The following is a 26,368-nucleotide window of genomic DNA, read 5'->3' on the forward strand; positions in this document are numbered from 1 at the left end:
GCCAATAAAATGAGCAGTGAAAATCTGTATAATACTATATAGTTGCAAAACAATATTAATGACCCTATTTGTGAAGACACAACCAGTTAATCTCCACTTGAAGAACACAGAAGGCAAAACTATAGGCAGTTACACTGAAGTTACCCAACAAGTTTCAATGAACAAAATATAAAGAAGATTTTCATTTTCTGTTGGTTTGGATTTCAAACCAAGTGATTTGACAAAATTGCCAAAATTCATATCTGACCAATTTTGGTTGTATGGTGTTTATGTTTAGCTGCCACAGATGATACAAAGATTGAATCGACCTTTATGACAATCCCCAAGGCATCTTGGCAGATCTAAACCATAATCACTGTGCTATCCAAAGCCATAAAAATTGTCAATGAAAGCTATTTAGAACCAAACAGATACGTAATTAGTATCTCTATACGGAACTGCAATTGGACTCTTTAAAAAACAAAATATCTGAAAGATAAACATATAATTCCAGCCTTGTTTCACTGCAGATTATTCTCCTTTAACTATTCAATTTTTTAAAATAATCAAACACAAGACAAATGGTACTTTAAGTACTTGAAGGACTTTGTATAAAACTATTATTTTTATTTGATAATTAAGAAAAATATAGAAAAATCCCACCAAAAATATTTTTTTCAAAATCAAATACTTTTTCCACTTCAGAAAATTAACCAAGTTTTACCATTTAGATTTTCAAACATACTTGAACTTGAACAGAAAATATTCTGTTCTTTTGTCTGCAGTAAGCCATTATAACGACAGAAATTATTAAAAATTAAAAGCAAATATTAACAACCCAAATTATAGGTTAGTGAAATTATAAATGAAATTACTTTTGGTGTGCAATATAGAAACAAGCTTTTTACAGACCAAAAAAATATGCAAATATACAAAATGCTATCCACAAAAAATATATATCTTGCAGATCTAGCAAATATTTCAATATTTTCAATATTATAATCAAGTAATTATTTAAAAATATTTTCCTCCAGATTTGTCTTCTTTCTCAGACTAGTTTGCAAGAACCAACTGAATGATGCCAGACTGAGCTGCTTCTGGCTCCTTGGAATGTGAGGCTTTTTTCCTAAAATTCATAAAAAGGAGTATTTCACCCTTGCTCATATCCATCTTCAAGAAAGCATTGCACAAATTTATTTTCCATTTATATATAGTATTATTCTGCAAAATGGAAGAAAAACAAAAGCAAATAATATATTAGAAAATAAATTGTCATATTTTTAAAATCTGTCTTTTTCAGGAAAAAAAAATGCTGTCTAAATTCCAATTACACTATTTAGTCAGAAACAGGAATAGACATCTCAGTCACTGAGTGTAATCCTTGCTACCAAACCCTCATCACCTGTAAATGTAACTCAGGCAACTTCCAGAGCCTGTTGTAAACAGCAACATGTCCTTGGCCTACCCTTCTGATAGGAGGCTGAACCCATCTACTTTTGCAGCTCCAGTCTGAATTTATTCACAGTCACCTGTTTGAATTTATGTTGGCAATTGCTCTCAGGATGAGTGTTCCAAATCTCATCAAGATAAATAGTCCTTCAGCAAAATCATCACCTACAGCATTATGGCAGAAAGAGATTTAAAATAATCTTCCCAAAACACAAGTCAAGCTACTGGTTTTTGCCATTTTTATTTAAAATTATATCCATGTGTTAATATGAAAGGTATTACTTGAACTATCTACAACTTTTATGTGCATTTTATGTTACTTTTTCTATACATTAAAAAATAATTAAATTTTGTTTACTCTTTTCTCTGCTTTCATATTTCCACTTCCTACCCAGTGATCTCACGTTCCCTTGTACCTACCACTCATCAGGTCTCTAGAGTACAACTCTGCATACAGTGTATGGGACTGGGGCCTAATGTTTTTCATCAGCCTCCAAGGGCTCCTTGAGATCTGCTTCTTCCTCCCTTCCTTCCACAATCCCTGGGACAGCCTGTGCAATCTACATCCCCTCCTCAGCTTCTGGAGATGGCACAGAGAGATTCAAGTAGAGTAGCAAGATGGGTGTAAGAACTCGCTCCGTGTTGGTTCTGTCCCTTTACTTTCTACTTACACTCTTCCCACAGTACTTCCATTAATTTTACTCTTTTCTCATTCTCTTTTCATCAGTGTCTCCTCAGCGCCTGAGGAAACAGCAGAAAAAAGATGTGGTATTCAAGACTGCTGCCTGGAGTACCTTGGAGTAGCTGCTCTCAGTGTGCCATCCCTCACTGGGCAGTGACATTTCAGGCAGGGCCATGTGTGTTGGGCCATGGCAGCAAGACAAACAATGGCCATCACGCCAAATGAATGATTAATGGCTCAACTGAGTCATTCAAAGTTGATTCTCAAATGATTGAATGACTCAACCGAGGAGCAAAATGACAAGGTCTGAACTATGAGAGTGACATTCTAAGATTAAAGTGTATACATGACCTTTGATCTCTCCCCAGAGTAACAGCACTGTCTATGGCTCCAAATGGCAGAGGGGAATTCTGAGACTGACAGGATCACTGTGGCTTGGAAGGACCTCAGAGTGCCTGCCATGCAGCACAGCCCCCTGCTCAAGCAGGGTCACCCACAGCAGGTTACTCAGGATCAGGGCAGGGTTTGCTTGGGAGTATCTCCAAGGATGGACACTCCACAACCTCCCTGGGAAAGCTGGGCAACGGTTTGAATGTCCTTGTTGCCAAGCTTTTTACTGACCACCATCCCCCTTTTTTATTTTTTTGTATGCTCTTTTTTCTCTTTCTCTATGTTCCTTTTCAGAAACAAAGACAACCAATGAGCACAAAATTAAGAAAATAAATCAGCAGGGGACAAATATAAAAAGAAAATAAGTGATAACACAGACCTCTAATTTAACTCATTATATTTCACCTATCACAGTTTCTCTGGTTGCCACAAGATTGGAACAATTCTTAGGCTTGTATTCACAAGCCTGAACATTATGTTGTAGGAAGCAATAGGAAATCCAGCTCTCAACTGCAATCTCAAAATTCCCATTGTTTGCACATTGGTACCATGCAAACTCATTAAATGAAAGCAAATAGGCAACACTGGTTTATATATCTATTGGTTTATAATCTAATGGACAAACATTTTTCTCTAAATCATTATAAACAATCTTCAGTCCTGCACATGCTTCACTTTATTATCAAAGACAGCAACACAAACCTCTAAACAAAAGTTCTGTAAGACTGGCTCCTAAATTTCATCTGGTCTGCACCATGAGTATGGCTTTTTCTAATTGTTTTCAGTTTCTGAGTCAGATATTTACAGAGAGATGCTGCTGCTCTTCTGACACTGCAACAATTCAACCAACACAGAATTTGGGACATTTTTTTCCAGTGCCTATGATGATGAGAACTGAACTGAAAACCTAACGTGCTCTTTCTACTTCAGTGTAACCATTACATGAAATTTCTCTGTTACAAATTAATTTGGGGAAGGGGGAAAGAGAAGAAAGTCTTCCAACAGTCCTTCATTTATTACCTGGTTGTTAAGGTATAGATCAGAAACACAAAGAAAAGAAAGCAATGTTCCGTAATTGCCTCTGCACCTCCAAGTGATGTGGTAGGAGGTCCATGCTATAGGTCATGAAGAAAAATAGAAAGATTCCAGCTTATTTCATTTCATCTTTTTCCAAACACTCATTCTCCAACTTTTGTCTGATATCAAGGCATATCACTTAGGGACCCAAGTTTAAAATAGGCTTAGCAATACTTAAGCACTATCTCCAAAACTTAAAAGTAAACTCCAAAGAGAGCATGTGCAATTTGGAAGAAAGAAAAATGAAATAAAAACCAAATGAAATCAAAACAAAAGCCAAAACCCCAAAACCAGAAAATAAATAAAACATATATATCCAACCATGGGGGAGAATGATTTTTGGAAAATCATATTTATCCAAGAAAAAAAAAATGCAGTTACAGAAAACCATTACTCAGTAATTACCAAGTAAATTCTACCAACTGAGTTCAGAACCTCTGCTGAGAAATAGAAGGATCAGACTCTTACTTTGTACCAGGAAGCACCCTGATGATAAATCTCACTAAACACATGGTTTCAATATCACTTATGAGTATAAGTATTGCTCAGCATCAGCTGAGATTGAAATACAGTATTTCACTTCATTCATAACAGAAAAACAATACACTGCCTTGGGTGTGACTGCCCTCTAATTCAAATAAGTCCTTCCCCATTATGTCTCAGCCAATTGGTAAAGGCACTAACATGTGATTTCAGATTATTTTATCTACTATTGTCTTTCTACCTCCATGAAGGATTTTGACTGAGGGGCTGGAGGACGGGACAGGGGGGTCACATTGTTCTTTCGCAACGGCAGCACAGGATTTATGGCACTGTCTATAGCACACATTAAACAAAGTACACTACACCTGAAATATTCACCTTAAAACACACTTTAGGCAACTTTTGCAATGCCTGTGGCTTGTTTTCTGTTGCTTTTTTAGGCTTCTCAGAGACACTGCAGGACACAGGAAAAAAAGGAACATATTAAGAAAATAACGTCTGAAAGAATAAAAACTAAATCCAAACCAGAACATCCAACTTCTAAGCATTTCCATAGGTATGACTGGGTGTGCCCAGCAAAGGTTCAGGGTAAAAGCAGCGTTTAAAGTTGACTGTGAGGGACAGAAACTGCAAAAACCAAGAGTTTTTTCTGACTTACATTGCTCCCAGCAGGCTGTTGCCATTCCCTCTGCGGGGCTCTCACTGGCCAGGGGGATCACATGACACTGGGAACCAAAATAGAAAAGTCTCGGGAGCAAGGAAGCTGAACCAGAAACACATTTTCAAGGAAAGACATATCGTGTGCATGATTACGTGCCCTTAGGAGCAGGAGGTGGTAAATTTAGATGGGAACCTAGGCTCTGCTGAAAAATGTGTAATGCCTTGAACTCTGCAATCCGGCATCAGCTACTCTTACAATACATGGGAAAGATTCATAAATCACAGCCTGTGTCTGTACCTTACTAAACCTGCTAACTGCTGTAGTAAATCACCAGGCTTTAAAAGAAAATAAGATCAAATTTTAAAATTAATCTACTGAAGTTTTAAAATAGCCTCCCATCATCAGAACCATTTTCTTCTTAAGGCTAAGGTTTCCAGTAGTTTGTAGAGAGGAAGCAATTTTTTTAAAAGGATATGCTCTTAAGATAATTGGGCAAGCTGTAAACACATCTCAAAGATCGCTTTCAATTCTTTCACAAGTAAAAAATATGGTTGCAGACCTATAGGTTTGTAAAATGTCACTGTAAATCTATAAATCTAATAATTTAACCATGAAGATATAAACAAAAATGCAAAGAATTTGAGTCAAAAGCTGAACAGATGAGTTAGTGACAAAACGCAAGTTCCATCCAACAATAAAATATCCTCTAACTATATTAAGGCTGCTGTTTAGTTATCCCTGTTAGAAGATTAACTCTTTCAGTTTTGTAAATCTCGTAAAAAATAAATTCCAGCAAAATATTATTCTTGGGATTACAGGAAACACAAGTTACCTTCTGTAACAACTAACTTTTTCATCATTTCCTAGTCATTCGAAATTAGATTGTTACAATTTTTCATTCTGTATATTGTCCAGGTTTCCTTGTTTCCAGGACAGTCATTGTAGAAAAAGGCTTTACTGAAAAATGCAAACAGCAGTAGAGAATCTGTAATCAAGGAAAGGGAAATATGCTGCATATCTTAAAAGGACAAGGACAGGAAACAATTTCATGTCCTAACCTTTAGGTGCAATCACTCTCACCTTGCAGTCATAAGATAAAAATATTGCAAATCCCACCCTTTCAATGTAACTGGCTCACAAGACCTTCTGGATAAACAAAGGATAGAGAATATAATTCAAAATCCTACATAGCAGACTCCCAACTCTGCAAGAAAAAAATAATATGAACATGAGTTAAGAAACCAAACTGTTCCCCTTTCATTAAGAAAAAAAAGTAAATATAAATAAATGAAAGGAAACCCCCCCCACAAGCACACAAAAGTTCTTAAGAAAATCTCAGTTTAAATTTCCCAGAAGAAGTGTACACATGTATCAAAAGATATACAATATCAGATAATATCTTCAATCAAGAAGATAATTTGGTATTAAAAAATAAAAAGATCTCCTTTATTCTGCAGGATACCCCAACACAATTTTTCACAAAGTGAAGTACAAATCCACATAAACATGGTAGCATAAAAAGGCTCCTTGTATCTTCCCTTTTCTTGTTAACAAGTGTGAAAGGAAATTTGAGCATTAACTTGAAGTAGTAGTAGTATAGAAGTAGACACCAGAGCTGTTGCCATTGGTTATTTAAATATAAAGAAAACCTTCCTAAAACTACAAATTCTAAACTATTTGGTGGGTTTTTTTGGGAAGGTAAAAAGAAAAAATGCATTTTGAAAAGCATATTACTGTGTACATGCTTCCAATTACTCTACCAGGTACATGACTTCTGTCACTGTGGTTTTAGGAGAAGTTTTGCATTACTGAAATTGTGCCCTTTTGCAGGTGATGTGGCAGAACTGAAGGGGATGGAAGCTTGCTGTTGACCATGGTGAGAGACAAACCAGGGCAGTGATATAAGTACACAAAATACACAGAACAATAGATTTTGTCATAGCTCTTAAAATTACTACAGAAAATTGGCTTCAGCTACCTCTTGTTTATTGCTTTCAGAAACCTGCATGAAAAATCATCCCTTGGATCAATTTTAAATGTAACAGTGGCCTGCTTTACCATGTTTCAGACAATGCCTATCTAAGTGGCAATATTTTTCTCAGGGTATTTTCACCGTACATCCCAAGCATAGTGCAAATCATGTCAGGAACCCCTCTATGCTAAAACACATAAGTGATTTCATTTGCTTTGTGTTATACTCTCCTCTGTTTCATTTATCAATTGTGACCTATGAAACCTGCAAAACACTCTGCGTAGCGGGGGCTATGCTACAGTATTCCATCATAGGTAAATCAGTGGGCTGAAATGAAATCGTATGGGGAAAAAAACTAAAGGCAAAGGCAGTGAAATAAATGGCTAGAGGAATGCCAATTTAGGGAAAGAAATGCACCCATGTGGGATAAAAGCACAGCAAGGAGGATGTACACCATGTAAAAGACAGAGTATAAAGCCTTGGATAAAAAGAGAAAGAGTGTCAATGTATCCTGGAGCTTAATGCAGAGTGAAGGAGACTTGAGCCAGAGTAGAATGTCTCTTTACACAGCTGGCATCGGTGTTATTCCACACAGTTCCTTCCTCCAGTTTTCTTAACACTGATATATAGAATCATAAAATCATTTACATTGGAAAATATCTTCACAATCATCAAGTCCAACTGTTAACTGAGCACTGCCAAGCTCACCACTAAACCAAGTCCCTAAGTGCTACATCTGCATGTTTTTAAGTGCCCCAGGAATGGTGACTCAACCACTCCCTGGGCAGCCTGTCCCAATACTTGACAACTCTTTTGGTAAAGAAATTGATCCTAATATTCAACCCGAACATCTCCTGTTACAAGTGGAGGCCGTTTCCTCTCATCCTGTTATTGTAACATGGGAGAGCAGACTCACTGCCACCTGGCTACAATCTCCTTTCAGGCAATTGTAGGAGGTCCCCCTTCAATGTCTCTTTCTCCAGATGAAACAACCCCATCTCCCTCAGGCACCAGACACGTGCTCCAGACCCTTCACCAGCTCCGTTGTCCTTCTATGGACTCGCTCCAGCACTTCAGTATCTTTCTTGTAGTGAGGGGCCCAGCAACCACACCAGTGCCACGTACAGGGGGACAATCATTGTCCTGGTCCTGCTGGCCAGGATGCCATTGGCCTTTCTGACACCTGGGCACAGCTGGCTCATGTTCAGCTGCTGTTGACCAGCACTCCTGGGTCCTTTTCTGCCTGGCAGTTTCCACTCTGCACCCAAGCTGTAGCACTGCAGGGGGTGGCACTTGGTAGTGAACTGCTTAAATAGACATGCATTGAATGAGCAATTTGACAAATATTGCATTTCAATACTCCACTTATTTTTTAAAATACAGTCCAGTATATATCAGTTCATAAAGTTTCTGCTGAAAGTATATTTGGGACAACCACTAATATGTTGATCTGCCCTGGCAGTACATTATGATTTCCTAAAAAAGTCAATTCATCGATAGTTAAAGAACACTATTTAAAGCAGTGTGCAGAACAGTTTTATCAATTTAAATTGCTAGAAACATGTATCTCTATTTTACCTTCTTGGCAGGTAGCTTAATTATTGAGCCAGAAGAAACTAAGTCAGTATTTTCAAGCTGTGGGCTCACTTACATCTCAGAGTAGGACTACATTAAACCAATTTTCTGAGATTGTCTCTGTATATTAATAGAATACTTAATAAGAGAAGTAGCAGGGCCAGCAAATTATTCCACATCCATGGATAAACTCAGTATTTGGACCCTTTTTTATTTACAATACTAATACATCCTCAAAATAGTTTTCTTCACCACCCCCCAAAAATTTAATTTGGACTGCTATCATCAAGTTTCCATATGTTCTAAAGGGACCGTTTGCCATAAAGCTAGTGGGAATTTTTAGTATAAATAAACAGAAATAGACTAATAATATTTTTATCCTTCCTTATGCGTTCAGTTTAGAGCAAAAATTAATGTTTTAGTCTTAATTATTCCTGCAAACAGGAATAATTACTTTAATTCCTTTAACTTCTTTAATTCCTCTTGTGTAGGCACTTGAACAAAGTGTAGTAATCCCAGTGCTACAATTGCACTGGGATTTAAGAGCCTAAAGAAAATCCTTTGTAACAGACAGTCACCCCAATTCACCACACGCATCTTTGCAAATTTACAAGTGTGTGGTAACACACCTGATCTCAACACTAACATATATACCTTGCTCGCAAACCATTCTCCTGGCAAACGTCATCCTCATGCAAGATATTTCGACTTCTTTAGTGACCTTCTATGATTGAAGATTCCAAGTGGTGAATTAAAAAGATCATATTCCCAACAACCAGGAAAAAATAGTTTCCAGCATGTTCTAATGTAATAATAAAACATAACCCTCCTACCCCAGTGATTATTGCTTCTGCTGAAGACTTTTTTCTCCCTAGCAGATACAACATTTCTATTTCCCTAATAGAAATACAGACACTGAAACACTAATTTTGTGCTTTAATAGGAGAATGAAAATAAGAGATGTTTCTTAAACTGTTTACATGCATGATGAGACTTCACATATAGAAGACAGTAGCCAGTTTTATGCAGTCCCTATTTCTGCTAAGGGAAGTTAAAAAAAAAGAAAAAAGGAAGAAATGTCAGGTTACACAGCATTATCCACTGCATGCTGTGTCAGCCATCAGTATGTCACAACTACTATTCTACAACTATTCTACCAAATTGTTTAAAGACTAGAGATATACATTCATTTTTGACTTTTTTTTTAATAATGCTCTAATAATGCAGGCTCTTTTTCAGTTTAAACAAAGTAAAAATATGCGTATGCAATGTTTGAAATGTAATTAACTGTGGGTTATCTTGATGCAAAGCAATTTGACCAAATATTTTGCCATAGTAACTTACATAAATTCAATCTATTTAATAGAAAAGGACCTTTATTTCAGTCACTTAACATTAGTAGTTAATTTATAGTATATACAATTGGAATTGAGCCTTTAATGCAGGACTAAAAATGTAATTTCAGAAAAATATTGTCAGAAGTGTATGCACCAAACAAGTACATGTTTAAGCACCTGGTCAGGGTCAATAACATCACAACTTTTACAGAAAATTTGGCACAGATTTATTCAAAACAGATATCCTTGTGATAAACTTAGGTTCTTGCTTGATCGTCAGCAATCAAATATATTACTTAGGCCTCATATTTCCCACATGCCATTCAAAAGCATCCTCATTGCCATCATTACCACCATCTGTTCAAGAAAGGTCAGGATTTATATGAACATATTAAGTCTTAGAAACATAATATTAGAAATGGTTTTAAACAAATTAGTTTCAAAAGGTTAAACAAATTAATTTTCTTGCTATGGCTGTTGAGCATTAAGAGAGACAAAGTACATTCAAGCCAGTAAGGAGATTCCTTTTCCTCACAACACTCTGCAGCAGCCTCAAGAGTACCCAGAAGATCTCCATGCACATTTTCTTTTGCCCAACCCCAAGATCCTTAGGGCCTAGTAGAAAATCAGAAATTTGTATTGGTTTGAGCAGAGGTACCAAAGAAGGTGAATCTGCATGACTTACACTGCCTGGGTTTGACTTATGAAGTGTCCAGTGAGAGAGTATTCCTTTTTCCTTTAAGTGCCAAAACTTTAATTCAAACCAGTTTTAGTTCAAAACTTTCCCTAACACTAAGCTGATGTTTCAGGAAAGAAAGGCCTATTTTCCTTATCAAATCTAGAAATCACCATACCACTAATGGACAAATCCCCAAGGCTTACCCAATTAGCCACTAGGCACTTAGTGATTTTTTTAGTAGTTCAGAATCTGAGTACACATTCAGGCACAGATTAAATAGGTCTCATTTTCATACAGTTATAAACATACAATCCATGGATGAGACACAGGAAAGAAAGTCTGTAAAGCTGAGCAAGCAAAATCTTACTGTGGAAATATGTATTACAGAACAAAATTAGGGTTTCATTATTATTTACAGAATATATGATTTAACAGGGAATTCCTCCATTTCTAAAAAGCATAAAAAAAGAAAATAGAGAATGTGTTGATTAAAAACCTGCATACCATTGCAGGAAAAGAGACCAGTTTAAAATTGTAGATAATGATCCACCTTCATTGACTTCTCTACTATCTTTGTGTATGTCTGTCTTTCTAATATTAGGAACTGTCTGAAGTCATGAAACTCAAATCTGCTATGTTGAACTCCTGCCAAAAACAGATGTTGTCATTATGAGTGACAGACTAGCAATATATTGAGGTCTCAGCTTACTCAATACCTCCAGGTTAATATGGGACTATTTATTATGACTAAAGTACATAGATTTTTTTTTTGTTATTATAACAAAATATTGTGAACAACTATGTTTTTTCTCTAATTGTTGAACAAGAAAGGAGAAAAAAAAAAAAGCCATCTGTTCCTAACAATCAAATAGAGGAAATTACAGTCTAAAGGATGTAATATTTGTAAAGAGATAAGAAAATTATAAAAAGAGGTTGTAAAAGATAAAATTTAAAAAATTTCAACTATGGTAGGCATTGGAATTCACAGTTAAACTACAGGAATAGTAACCCACACAAGCCACCAATTGATTAAGGGAAAACAAAAACACAAGTATTTTTCAGCTGAAACTCAATGATCACAATTCATTACCTGTCCTTTAACACTAGTAGCATATTTTAATCACAGATTTGTTCTAATTTTGTAGCTAATTCTTAAAAAAAAGGCTTAGTAAAGTCAAGGGAAAACAGACCTGTACAATTATTTCTTTTTATGATTCGGTGTGGGATGGAGTAGAACAAAGAAAGAGGAAAGATCAAGAAAATGAAAAAGGTATGGACTACACATTTAGTAGGAGGAATTTAGGGAAAAGTAGAAGTATCGTCTCTTCTCCTTTCTGCCCTCACTCTTCCAACTTTTCACTTAAATATGAGTACCACATGGAAATGCTGAAATGTTAAAGTACAAGAGCAGCTATCAATAGATAATCAAAATATTTTATTTCACAGAAAGGAAGTGGCTACAAAAATATTTGAAAAGGAAAAACTATCAAATATCATTAAAGAAATTTCAAAACAAAAGCTTATTTTCTAACAAAATATAAACCTTTTTGATCATTAATATAAAAATCCAGAAAGTTAATGATGTTTCATAATGCTTTTTTCATTATAAAGTTTTAACTGGAAAAAAATTGATGGGACAAGAATGAATTTTATAAACACATTTTCAGGTTGACAGTGGGCTTTTTTGACATGAATTTCATCCCTCTTTAAATGTACTAACCAGCCTAGCTAACTCTAGGGACAATGTGAATGTAAATCAGGCACAGAATTAAAGCATTTAATACTGCATGCACACTATTCCAAGAACAATGTTAACCTGGAACAATGTGCAGCAAGATGATCCTTGCAGAAGCTGCCCATGTTGCAGATTTAGAAAATAAACTCAAATTACACCAGAAAAGCAACAGCACATTAATAGGAAAGCTCATTTGACTCACATTGTCTATATAGGAAAAGGAAACTGTCACTATCTATTAATGTCAACAGTTAGGTCAAAAGGAATTTTTAATACTGTTGTCATTATTTAACTTAGCCTCAACAGGATCAATATTTAGAGGGCACAATCTGTTTAAAATGAAAAATAGCTTGAGGTTCCAAAATAATATGATGAAGATAACTACAACAACAAACGGTACAACTTCAAGCACATAGCATAATCACCAGCACCTAGCAGAAAAAACATTGGATCCAAATATTTTGATTGTCATGGAACTATAAGCACTTTTAAACATTGATTTACCTGTTTATGGGTTGTACAGGAGCTCCCAAACTCTTACTTCTTTCCCAGCATTAATGGGAAGTGCTGCCAGCTCTTCTGGCCTTAGACCCAGGGCAGGATGGGTGCAGCAGCCAGGGAAACCAGCAGGATGGACACCTCACCCGCCTGGGCACTTTCCCTCTTCCTGGGGAGGCTGAGTTCCATAGCAACCTGTGCCTCCTTCCATTGGCATGAGGCATGTACTGCCTCTTCCACTTCAGATCCACATCCTTTTCCAGACCTATTACTTTTATGTGCCAGAAGTCAGGTGTTAAAGGAGAAGAGAGGGTCTGTAGACAGGGAACAGTAAAAGGATTAATGGAAAAAAGATGTTGTGCCTGAGTTTTCAACAGAGGAACAGAGAAAACTCTGAAAAAAAAAGAAAGCTCGCTGTTCTGCTTCCAAAACTTTGATTCATATTCACTAAATTGGAATTTTACCAGCTGAGAAATTTCTGCTGCCTCTCACTGCTTGCTTATGTCCTCTTCAAAAGGAAGGGATGAGCTGTGACACACACTTGCATCCATGAGTGCAGTACACAGGTTAATCTGTGATTTGCCAAGCAAAACAGCCGCCACCCTACTCCTGAACACAGAGACTCCTGTGACTTCTGTAAGGAAAAATAGGAAATACATTCTATCACCCAGAAACCCAGCTGTGGCTGGTCCTAAGTAGGTTGAGGAAACCAATGCACATAGATAGCCAGAAACCAGCAAACATTCACATTTGTGAATCTTCAGACGGCACAGTGCTGCTAGTTTAATATGCACCATATCTGATTCCCAGTTAGGCAACCAAAAAGACCTCTCAGTCTTGGCCTGCATCTTCCACGGGCCCAGCACTCTATGCCTTAAGTATGAAATAGTATCTGAAACCTTCAGGACACAGGAGAGAAAAACTAAGCACAAGAGTTCAAGTTTCTCTGTTGACATTTCAAGGTTGCAGACCAAGCTCGTAAAAGTATTCTCTTGGTGCTTGAGTCAAACCCTATTTGTAATGATTAGATTTGGAGGGTACATTGGCAGTGGAATGTGCCTTGAGATGCTTCTGTCACATCTTTTCTCTTGATAGACTGAAGCTACCAAAGTAATTCAATCATTTTCCCCTTTGAAGACTGGGCAAAATTAATTACCAGCAACTGAGCCTTACACATCCACGCCTTAGTGGATGGCTCTCAAGAAAGCGGCTTTCCAGCTGGATGCCAGGGACGTGCCATTGCAGCAACCCTCACCCATGAGTCCCTGTGGAAGCAGTGCTGGAGAGCAAACCCTGTGCTCCACATTCAGGGAAATCCAGGCCACCAGGCAGTAGATAGGGCAGGCCATGCTGGGTCAGACAACAGCCCAGTAGCAAGTTTCCAACACAGCTATAAGCAGGTGGCTTGGAGGAGCAGGTAAGCCTCCATGGCAATTCCCCCCACACTTAGCCATCTCCAGCTATTTCCATCTGTGGAGGTGGCTTCCTGAGCCAGATGCAGCTTCCAAAAACCAGAATACATGTATGTTTCTGGGAAAGGTTATTCAAGTCACAGGAACCCAAGTACTCCTCTCTTAGCTCTGGCTTAAGATGCTGTATTTTCAGTAAACACTCTTGAGAAAAATCTACAAAAAGCCTAAACTGAACAGAGAAACCAGAAAGATTACTAAAACAAGGATCTTCTGTCCTGTTCTAAATCCTCTTTTGCAGAACACTTTGGCAGAAACTATCAGTAAATTCACCCTTAAAAGCACTCTATATTTAAATACATATTTAAAACTTTCTTAATTAAAAATGAAGGAAAAAAATCTGGCACACCTCTGTTTAGAAAACAGGATATAAGAAAATTAGTGCTTTTAGTTTTTAACATAACTTTTAAAAAATAAATAAAAAGGGCAAAAAATATTACCACCTTCTTGTTTTCAGATTCCCTAAAAATATCAAAGAACAATTATTTTGAGACTTCAAACAAATAAAAAGGAACATACTGACAAATTTACAAGGACATCCAAACTGATTTCTAAATTTGTGGGACTGGTATTCTTTAACTGGCATGAAGAAATGAATGCTTCTTTAAAACATAAGCCAAGAACATTCCTTGAATCTTGTACCCTAAGAGGTCACTGCTGATGGAAAATGAAAAAATCTTTGTTCTTTATTTGGAGTTCTCTGAAATAAAGGTGAATTGGAGGGGGAAAAACAATGCATTAAGCTTATTAAATACTAATAAGTTAATTCATACTGCATGAACATAATAGCCACCTTGCTCAGAGTTTGTTATGCATTTCTATCCATGCAGCCATCCCACCAGGCTGCTGAGGGATAAACTGATCCAAGGAAGTCCAACTCAGGCAAACTTAATCAACAGCACCACTAACAAACTTACTTTCACAGGACTCTGTCAGAGAGAGTGAATCCTTTAATAGCACTTCATTTAAACCATAAAGCTGCCCTTTCACATAAATCTTCCCAAGATTCAGTTACCAGTTTTTCACCACTAACCCTGCACAAAATTGCCTGAAGGCTTCTCAGAAACATGGGCAAGTGAGCTCTGCAAGAGGGCTAAGAGTGCAGCCAGAAGTTCAGCAAGAGAAAGAGAGAGGAAAATAAAGGATAAAGCAAGAAGACCGGCTGATGTAGAGCCCTAACTAGCCAGCCTTGCTGCTCCCTGGCTGCCTTGTGTGACCTTACCTGTTAGAGTTCAGGCAGACTGCAGCTACTGGGACATAATCTCAGAGGTTCTGGCTTATTTATCTGGACAAATTATTACTTCACATATCAGTAAGGTTTCTAGTCTTATGATCTAACTCACACAGAATTCAGAAATACTGTCTTTGCAATCTTAATTGGTGCAGTAGTAATAGGTTCTTTCTCCAATACTGCTGTATTTCTATGTCAGAGGGGTCAAAGAACACCAAGATGTGTGCACCTCAGCAAGCACTGTTAGGTGATGTAATTCTGTCCTTATGCCCTCCTGTTTTCATCTCCTTCAAGCATATCTTACTTTAAAACAAAATCCTCAGTCTTCCATGTTTCCAATCTTTGGATGTTTGTCTCCCAAAATCGTCATTCCACATAACTGCTAATCTTATATATCCAAAAGTCCTCTCTTGTTTCAGGAAAGTTATGCACTAGGGTTTGTGGTGGGTTTGGTTTGGGGGATTTTGTTTTTACCTTTTGGGCAAAATTTTATAACTGATCGGTGCATTTGTGAAGAATAGATGCTCATCTTTAAGAGAAGAGGAACATAATGCAATCATATGACTTTGCCCTTTTTCTAATTAACAAAGTTCCCGTATTGTGAAAATCACAATAAAAGCCTGAGGTAGCTGGCTACAAGGCATACTCTCCAAGTCTGACACTTGCCAGAAGTCCCATCTTCCTTCCAGTTCCTCCACATCTGTTCTCCACATCCACACCTGAAGTTCATGTCCAGTTCTGAGCCCCTCACCTCTAGAAAGATGTTGAGGTGTTGGAGCAAGCCCTGAGAAGGGCACTGGAGCTGGTGAAAGGTGTGGAACACAAGTCTAATGAGAAGCAGCTGTGAGAGCTGGGGATGTTTAACCTGGAGAAAAGGAGCCTCGGGTGAGGCTCCTACAACTGCCTGAAAGGAGATTGTAGCCAGGTGCATGGTCAGTCTGTTCACCCAAGTGACAGGACAAGAGGAAATGGCCTCAAGTTGCATCAGGGGAGGTTTGAATTGGATATTAGGAAAAATTTCTTCACTAAAGAAGCATTGGAACAGGCTGCCCAGGGAAGTGGTGAGTCACTATTCCTGGAGGTATTTTAAAAATACATAGACCTGGCCCTCAGGGATGTGGTTTAGTGGTGGATTGGAGAGTGCTGGGTTAATGATTGGACTCAAAGGTCTTTTCCTACTTAAATGATTTTATGATCCTGTCCTCATGTCAAGGAAGATAGTCCAGACCTCTTGAAACTTTGATGCCCAAACCCAGAAGTTTTTTCTTCTAATTCCTGGACTGTGCAGACAGTGACTCTGCACTTGCTTGCTGTCACATTTGAGCTAACATCCCAGAGGCTGGACATTTCAAGACAGATCACAAAGCACCTTAGTAGAGAGCTTTTCTGGATTTAATTGGGAACGAGGACTTACTCCTGCATAGGTGTGAAGCCCTCAGTGGGGAGAAAACACAAAGTATGAGCTGCTTGAAGATTTACTATGTGTGCAGTACCATCTAATAAAAGAGTCTGAATGAACTTGGAGATTAATTAAAATTTACTTTTTTTCTTTTATTAATTTCAAATTTTAATATTAATTACAAATTTATTTAGTTTTAATTAGTGATTCAGCTTTGAACTGCATACAGCGAAGATGTCCCAAGCAAAGCTGAAAACCAGGCACAAGCAATAGGAAGGATTAGTTTCCTCCCCTGTGCCAAAAAAAAATAGTAAGGGTGACACAGGAACAAGGAAGAGGAAAAGGAAGAGGAATGAAAGCGATGAAAGGAATTCTGTTTACTTTAAGCTAATGGGCAAACATCTGTGAGAAATGCAACAGGATTTTAGACTAAGCCGGAAAGGGGAATGATCTGAAATAGAAAAAAACTGGTGCTTGTTCTGCACTCCTCCCTTTCCTTCCACTCTTCCCAGGAGCACTAGAAAATAGTATCAAAGAGGAAAGAATTAATTGCATGAAGAGGGAAGTGCAAAGAAGTGCAAAAAAAGTTAACATCTCAGGGGAAAGCTTGTGGATTATTGCCAGATTTAAGAACGTTTACTTTTGCTTGCTTTCCAAATGTAATCGGAGATGATAAAATTGATAATTAGGAAGAAAAGAACAACTTAGAAAAAAAGCAGAGTGCAATTCTTGCATAACTGATAATGACAAAGAATTTCCAAATCCATTATTCATTGAAGATAACACTAAACAACACCTCTTAGAGATAAAGACTTGATAGATTATACCCTAGGGCACTATTTGAGGCAGCCAAAGCAATCTTTGTCTTGTTAATCTGGCAGCAGAGCAGTTGCAAAAGACACTTGGCACTTCTTGGCACTTCATATTAAATTTCCACAGTGATCCAGGCACTTTGCAATGATCTGATCACACCAATTAATCAGAGGTGGGGAAGTAAAAATCTCAGAGTACATTTGCAGAGGATTTAAAGGTTGGTCATCAAACATATTTGGATCACTTTTCAGATGTTACTACTGAAGGCCAGTGCAAAGTATCTAGGAATGCAGGTCAACTGTGGTTGAAGACAGGGCTTTGTCCCATCAAATCGTGTGAAAATGTTTGAGTGACCCTGCATGATTTCTGTCACCAGCCCTACTTGAGCACCTGCTTTTAAAGAGTCCGGTATCCTGGGCAAGCTTGTTCTTCAGCTCACCCATCTGAACAGCACGGATTCCCTACGTGTGCTTCTGGCCTTTCTGCTACAGCCCCTGGGATAATGACCCGTACCAGCACGGCAGCTAAAGCTGCAGAAACCGGGCGCTTCGATCCATCCTAAAGCTCACACTGGATCTCAGCCTCACCGAGAGCACAGGACCACGTTTTTTCCCACAACACTACAGATGTTTTCATTCCCTGGCTCTGCAATTAGAAAGAAACGCCTGCAGGAGAGCAGGAGGTAAGTGGAATTGTGCATCTGTACATAAGTGCAGACAGTTAATCCCATAGCAAAGTCTGAGCATTATCTTGTAGAGGAGATCTGCCAATCTCCTAAAAAATTTATTAGTATTTAGGGAGATACTGAAAGAAAGGAGAAAAATAAGGAAATGGCATTAAAAAAAAAAAAAAAAGAAATAATGCAAGAGGGTACTTCTGGTAATCTTCCTGTAAATTTATCTTCACTGTTAAACAACAAATGGAACAAATGCTAGAAAATTATTTAGTGGCTAGCAATAGGTTTATGTGAATCAAAGAGTATTAAATTATAGAAGAAAAAGCTTGCCAGAAATCCATGTCCCTTTCCAAAAAACCAATTATCAAATTAGTGAAAGAAGTGAATTACCATGTGACAGTAAGAAGAGCACTAGATTTCTTATAAAATCATATCTTAAAAATTAATTCCAGCTGGTCTGGATAGCAACGTTGCCAAATTCAGTGAAGTTATCTATAGTTACATTGCTATGACCATTTAACATTTGCAAAGAGCAGAGAATTCGATAATAATATAATAAGGTAAGGTTTAAGGCATGTCTTACTTAATATTCACAAGACAGAAGAGACAGCATGCTTGTTTACTTATTGCATTAATGCCCTCCAACTCTATTAAAAAAAAAAAAGTCTTTACGCCCTGTGTCAATGGACATAAGTAAATCAAACACTGCATGATGATGTTCCTCCTTGGATCCCATGAGCTGTGCACTAACCTCTTGACATACTAACCTCTTGCAGAAAAAACTCTGTTTAATTCTCCAGTCACCTTCCATTCCTCTTTAGTTGATAGATAATTCAGGCCAGCTTGTCCATGGTTATCACTGACTCACCATGAACTCTGACAATGTTCCCAGTAGTAAACAATAGGGGAGGAAAAGAAAAAAAGGAAAAGAAGCCAAAACCAGGACAGTATCCCATACTACGTCTAGAGAGGACAGTGTGTGCTGTCAGCGCTGGCTGCACACTGCATAGGGTGCCCTGGCACGTGGAGGGGTGGGAAGAGGAGGGGCCAGCCACTGAGGTATAAGGGGAATACCTTGTGGAGAGTGTATCTTTTGGGCCAGCTGAAAATCCATGCTACTGTGACCTCTTTCAGGAATTAGCTACCCCAAGGATTGCTAAATCAAGAGGTGGACACTAAAGAGGTGCTTTCACTGCATGGTCTGAGCTGGCTTCTCTATCTACAGCTCCAGCACTGCTCTGCTGATGAGCTGTGAGGTTTGGAGGGGAATGATTTGATCTTTTGAAATGTGTAGCAACAAACTAAAAAAATGCTGCGTGGACTTCTACAATGGGGCAATATTCTCTTAAAGGCTTTGGGACATGGAGGCATTATATGAATTTGGGGGAACTATTTTTGTCATAAAGATATTGACAAAGAAAATTTCCCATTGGAAGATCAAAAAAAAAAAAAGAAAAAATAAACTTTAAAACAATCATACTTATGGAAAATATGCCATCTGAAGTAGCTTTTCATCTGTTTACTTTTTGTTTAGTACTTTTTGTAAAGTACCACATTACTCCTTAACCAAAAAATTCTAGGAGGATTAAAAAGCAGGGAGGATTAAAACACAATTTGCACTGAAGTCTGAAGAACAACTTTGCTATTTCTTGTACCTTGAGTTCTAAATTAGAAAGCTTCCACAACCTCCATGTAATGAAGATCAATCTTCCTCTTATCTGATTGCTGAAGAATAGCCATCCTGAGCTCTGCCTTTTGTCCTGAATTTAAAAATAAACTATTTTCCACAAATTCTGTCCAAACATTCTACCTTGTGCTGTATGGCAAACCCAATCTCTTAGTCCTTTATGCTAGACAGAAAAGAAGGCTGATCCTCTGAATAATTTACTGCCCTCTCTGAGTTTTTCACTGATACAGAAATTACTTTGTCTGTATTTTTTCAAAGAATGTTTGTGTGCAACTCCTCCATGCCCATGAATGAGCTTAAGATGTGCAGACAAATGCTTTAAAGTGCTATCTGTTTTCCAAGGTCTGAAACACAGATGTCTCTTTTTGGTAATGCTGCGTGCCATTGACCTTACTGCAGATTTGATGTCTTCCACTGGTGCACCAGACAGACATGATTTGTTAGGTAAGGGGGTTGGATTTTGTGAGGGCTTTTTTTAGAAGCTTGTTTCAGCTTCCAGCCTTCATTTAAAGTTTATCCTAATGTTGTCTTACTTTTCAACAAGTAATTTATACACAAAGGTGCAGACACTTGTCAGATTATAAAGGATCTTAACTAGCAAAGAAGGAAATATTAAAGTTATATCTTTTCAGTTTTCAGTCTTTCAAAATTTTTTTACTCAATTAGCATCTTTCATTTTCCTGCCCTTCTTCCCCTCTTCCCTTCCTTTGTTATTGTATCCATACTTTGCTAAGAAAATTTGAAAGAACAGATTAGAACTTACCTGTATGATATGTATATCACAGCTACACCTAATTCTGAAATGCTGTCCTTTGTTTGAATAAAGCTTGCACAGAATAGAATGGTTATGTTTTTTCCTCTTCAGTTTCTCTGATTTTTAGTATATACTTTCTGTAACTTCTTAAATCACAATTAATGAAGGAGAGCCCATTTTCTTTCCTATTCTGCTAAATCTAATGGTATTTCATATATTTGATTTCATTCTGTGCCACTCAAATTGCTCAAACACATTCCCCTATGAATATCTCCTTAAAGAAAACATGTTCAGAGGTAGGGAGATAGTATTTCTCCTCTCAGGGGAAAAAAAGTGAGTTTCAAACTCTGGTGAAAAGGCAACACTCTTGGGAAACTGCCTCGGCTCCTGGTAGCATGACAGCACTGGAACTGGTCCATTGGTGCAGACAGGTGCACAGACAAGGCAATTCTAGTGTCACATCTTCAGAGCTGAACAGAAGCAGATGCTCAGGGAACAAGTACCCATGGTATTTCTGAGTACTTATTGTGCTCCAGCTATTCACTCTCAGAGTATTTTGTGGAATGGATCTGGTTTGTCCATTTACTGACCCTGATTTATCCATTTACTAACCATGTACATAATATTTTTGGCAAACTTATTCACAAGTCCTTGAACATATGTAAACTACCACACATATAAATTAGCCTTAACACTCTTTAACATTTACTTGCTGCATGACGGTTGCATTAAAAACAAACCCATCTTCTTCTTGTTTTGAAGCTGGCTTCTGTTATCTTTCATGTACTGAAAGAAATTATAAACTGTTAACATCATGCATAACTTTGAAGATTTCTATCAAACACCCCCTAATTCATCTCTTTTTAGTGCAATGAGTCTTAAGCTTTTAAACTGTTCCCTATTTAATCTCAGTGTATGAACAAAACTCAGAAATCTGTGACTTAAGAGACACTGCTAACAAAAGTCCTCCTTGCAATTGCATAATTTTTTGTTAACAAAAATACTGTTTAAAAAAAGATCATTCTTTTAATACTCAGACCCATGTGTTCTTCTATTTGGGGCAGATATTCATTTCTATGTTTTATATTAATTTTACATTATAGAAAGATTATAGAATATAATCAAATGCACAAACACAAGAGAAAGAATTTTTGAACTAGGCAGCAAAAGGTATTGATTGCTATATTGTCACTGATGGGTCCTCAGATGAAGAATTAATTATATCCATTCCCAAGAAAAAAATTAAACAAATCAGAATCCAGAGAACTGTAACAGAATTAGAGGATTTAAACAGAAGGGGTGATGAAAAGATAAAAAAAGATCATGCTAATTGGGTTTCTTTTCTCTGAAGTGAAGGCTGGGAGCAGATATGACAGTGATCTTACAATAAGTAATAGAGCTCTATAAAAAGATGCCAATCAACAGCTTGCAGTGTCCACCATGAGAAAAAAAATGCAAAAATACTAAGGCTGGATATTACAAAGAGTTATCTAACAGTCAGAGAAAAGAAATACCAAAATAGTCTAAAGAGTTCTGGAATCTGCTCCTCTGAGGGCTTTTAGTATCTTCTAGGGTGGCATGCTCGATCCTTTCCCAGTCTATGAAGATAAAAAAGCAGTCTTCTAAAATCCCTGTCAGCTCTGCACTTCTGTGGTTCCTTATTGATGTAATGTAACATGTGGCTTTAATGGGACACAGCTGCCTAAAAGCATTTTATGAGTTCTGGTAGCTAGCCAAAGGAACAATATATGGACCTACAAATAGCAGGAATAGGACACAAGAGCTATTGTTTGTAGTCATATGGTTTCATTTGTATGTTACTTGGTTGGAAAAGTTAAATCTTGCCTATTCACTTCTTGCTGGTTCTGTCTGTTTAAGGCATGTAAAGTGGGAAAATAACAGAATCAAAGCTCTTATTTGGAATTCAAAATTTCCAAATTGCTAAGTGCAGCTAGGGGCTATTGGCACAGAGCAAACAGAATTTGTTCTTGGGAACATGCATAATCACAACTTTGTTCCAATTAAAATATATTTTTCCATTGTTGTCTCTCCCTTCTTACCATTACAATCACCATGACCTAATGGGAATTCAAGCTTGAGTTTAGTCGCCAAAAATACAACCATCCATCTTGTAAATTACAAAATCACACACCTTCCACCTGCCTGTGGCAGAATTTGCTCTGATTTTGGGAGGTGAAGCATGTGGGCCCTCTGTTGCATCTGATGAAAGGAAGGCTCATCATTAAAGGCTTCTCATGGCAGCTCTGCCCTGGTGAGCATGAATAAGACTGACTCCAAGCAGTAACAGAAGACAACCAAAAGACATCACACTGTGCACATCTCATTTTAGTGCCACTAGGGAAAAGAGGTGGGTCCTAAACAGCAAATTAAATCCTTTCCACTGAGCAGACAACCAGAGACCATTCCTAAGAGGCGCCTAATTTAGGTGTTCACCTTCTCTGGGCACAAGCTGACAGCATCTGGTAAAGAATATTGGAATACATGAGGGGTTTGTTCTGTCAGGGAGCTCATTTACTGCTTATTAAGCAGGCAAAATCTTCAAACAGAAACAAACTTGCAAAAGGTTAGGTACACAAAACACTTAGTTCTTCCAAGCAGATTCAAAAGTAAAATAAAGCTATATGCACAATATAGTGCATATAGCACTATGGCAATATTGTGACGGGGAGAAAAAGCACCATGTTTTAATGCACATAATTTTAATTAAATACTGATCTTTGGGTGAAAAAATACCCATCAGAGTCCATGGCAGTAACTCAAATTCACGTGAAAGCTATACACAGCCTTTAAACACCTTCAGGTCGTGCCTAGAGGGGCAGTTTAGTGACTCCTGTATTCATTCCTGGGTCCTGATCCAGTATCATCCACACTGCATGAAATATTATAATATTTTTGGACTGTCTTGTGGAGAAAAACAAGTAATTCCTCCAAGAATTAGAAGAACAGAGTTATAAACTTGGGCATTCAAAGTAAAGTTACATCAAATCTTAGCCTAGTTGTTGTTATTGTTTCTATTTGTAGATTTCTATTGCCACTTTGCTGCATACACTTTAAAATAGGTATCATTTTCCTCTCGGTTCCAACAGAATAGCTCAGATTTAAAAATTATTTATTTCATAATCTGTTCTAAAAAATCACATACTGTTTAGCTCAGGGGGACCTTGTGCCAGCTAGTATAATATATTTATCAAAATCCTTTGCTACTAAAATAACTGTGACATGAACTTTCATAGACTATTCCATCCCCCTATTTTGTGCATGTGTTAGACAAAGGGAAACATTTTCTGGATGTAAATAAGCAAGGACAAAATTAAGGTTGTGTGGGATGGGATATTTTATCTCTGGAATCCACTCATTCTGAGGTTTTGGCACTGCAGAATTGCAAAAACACTTAGAATAGGTGTTGTGTACAGTTGTTTTGGTCTGAAAAACAAAGTAGCATTCTTTCAGTTATGTACGTCGTTGTGATGCATCGATTCATGTGAATGACTGGAACCACAAAACCCACAAAACCATCTTCTGTCCCTTCTCTTATTTTTTCCTTTCTTAGACTGGTGCCTTCTCACACCTAAGTCTTCCCATTCTGTCTTTCAGAGCTGATTTTAGTGTTTACTGCTTAGCCTTCTGATTGAAGTCATCTTCTCATAGACATTACAGTGGAACTTTTTTTCACTGTTCCAGTCCCTCCTGCAGTTTCCTCCTGCAGGAAACACCTTCTTTGGCTATATGGCCCAGCAGCCCCATTTCTTCTGTTCAAGGCTGGTAAAATAACCTCTGGCTATGCCTCAACTCCCTTCCTCATTTTTTCCCCTAATCTCTTTGTCCAGTTGAACCAAACCACTAAATCCTGGTTGGTTTTACTCAGCAGAGTAACCCAAACAGTTTTCACTGTTCCATAGGCCCCCAGTCCCTGTGTTCTGTGGTCTTCTACAGCCAGATCCCTTGTCCTAGTCTCTTGCTTGGTCTCTGGACCAAGGTCTCCTTTGTTATTTTTTTAAATTTTATAATTTTATATTATAATTTTATAAAGCATTGGCAATGAAGAGAAAGAGCCCCTGATCTTTGTGATGATGTCCAGGGCCAGCATAGCCAGCAACAGTTTGAGAACTTCAGTTACAGGAGACATCTGCTCAGCCTGAACTGTCCCAGCCTGGGCACACAGAGATAAACTATAGGGAATAAGGCTGGAAACATCCAGCAAGCACAAGCATATTGGAATTACGTGTTCTTTAAGCAGCTTACAGCTTTGCCAGATTTGGTCTGATTTCACGGAGATAAAAGCTGTCCTTTAGCCAATAGCCACTTCTCTTCCAAGTGTCAAGTCTCCACTCAGAAAACACAGATGCACTCAGGCAAGGAATGAGAGCCAAATAGGCTCAAACTTATTTAAAATACCTTTGACAGCCCACACAGTATACATGAAAAAATCCATTAGGGTCCACATTTTCTACATTAATACAAAGCCTACACTGACTCTCCTCAGACTAATGAGATCATGAAATCATGACCTGCAGATCGAAGATCACACAACTACATTTAGAGTTCCACGAAGAGGGGATTATCTTCACTGTGCAAAACAATTTTTCTATTCTTATTTTTAAAAACCCCAAACCAGGGGAACTTTTTTTGATTAATTTTCACATGAAGCACTTCAGCACACCAGTACAAAAAGTCAGATTTCAACTCAGACAGTTATAGTTTGGCTACTTTGAAAACAAAGTCTGTAATGGGAAGTGTCAGACAACTTTAATAGGTGGGGCTGATACAGCCACCTTATCAGAGGGAAGCACACAACACAGGCAGGGAGATCAGCCATAAAATAACCTCCTTCCCGTTATTGCCCTGCAGGTCCAGTAGCTCTCACACTTCAAGCCACTTGAATTTTGGCAGCCCAGTGACTAACAGCCAAAAGCACAATTTCAAGCTGATGATAAAACACGGACCTCTCAAAACAACTCATAACGGCTTTTCCAGCTTGTCATTTTCCATGGGTGAAATGAACAGGAGTTGTACACTTGCTGCTACACTGTATGTTCCAAGTTATCAGTACTTTCTGGAAATTTCTCCAAAGGTACACCTGTAGCTGATAGTTTCCCATATAATCAATAACCCCACTGAATACAGACAAAAAGTTATTAAGCATTACCAAGGGTAAGGTTATCTCACAGGTACCTCCCCAGCCCGGTGCACAGTGTAAAACACTGCTTTGGTGCCAGCGGGTATTCCTGCAACGTGGAACTTCACAGGGAGCTGTATACTATGTATTTTACTTGGAGTACAGTAGATAAGCTGTCATTTCTGCTTTGGGAAAAGGGCATCCCACATCTTACTGATTATTGCTCCAAAAGCCAATTCTCCCAAAAGCAGGCTGAGACAGAGTGTTGCTCTCATAGTCTAGAACACAAAAATGCACAACAGGTGTAACACATAAAAATCTACATTGACTTACTGTACATGTAAGTAGAGACATGCAATTAAGTCACAACAGATATAAATCAAAACAGAAACAACAAAAAAAATTAATTACCTACTTTGACAGATTCATACCTGCAGTCTTCTCATTCTAAAGGAAAAAGCCAGGAGAGAGAATATTCAAATTTCTTGTCCATTTGGGTGGCTTCTTTGCACATGTTCCTGAATTTTCAGCTATGATGAGATCCGCTCATTGGCAGTCACCAAGAGGCTGATATGACCATGAAATGAGGAAACACAGGGAATGAAAAATAAGGTACTAGCACCACCATTTGCTGAGGGCTGGGAAAACTAGCAAAAACTTTCAGAGCCCAAGTAGACCTATTTCT

The 26,368-nt window shown here is 37.8% G+C and overlaps 1 protein-coding gene across 1 annotated transcript in view; it reads right to left on the reverse strand.

Annotated features, from left to right (window-relative positions):
- ESR1 (estrogen receptor 1) overlaps nt 1-26,150 on the reverse strand; it is a 179,555-nt gene extending 153,405 nt beyond the window's left edge. The window contains 1 exon segment of the mRNA XM_054514452.1: nt 26,115-26,150. The gene's annotated coding sequence lies outside the window, so the exon portion shown is untranslated.
- Between the last annotated feature and the right edge of the window lie 218 nt (nt 26,151-26,368).

This window comes from Molothrus ater, chromosome 3 (genome assembly GCF_012460135.2).
Source record: "Molothrus ater isolate BHLD 08-10-18 breed brown headed cowbird chromosome 3, BPBGC_Mater_1.1, whole genome shotgun sequence".
NCBI classification, from domain to species: Eukaryota; Metazoa; Chordata; class Aves; order Passeriformes; family Icteridae; genus Molothrus; species Molothrus ater.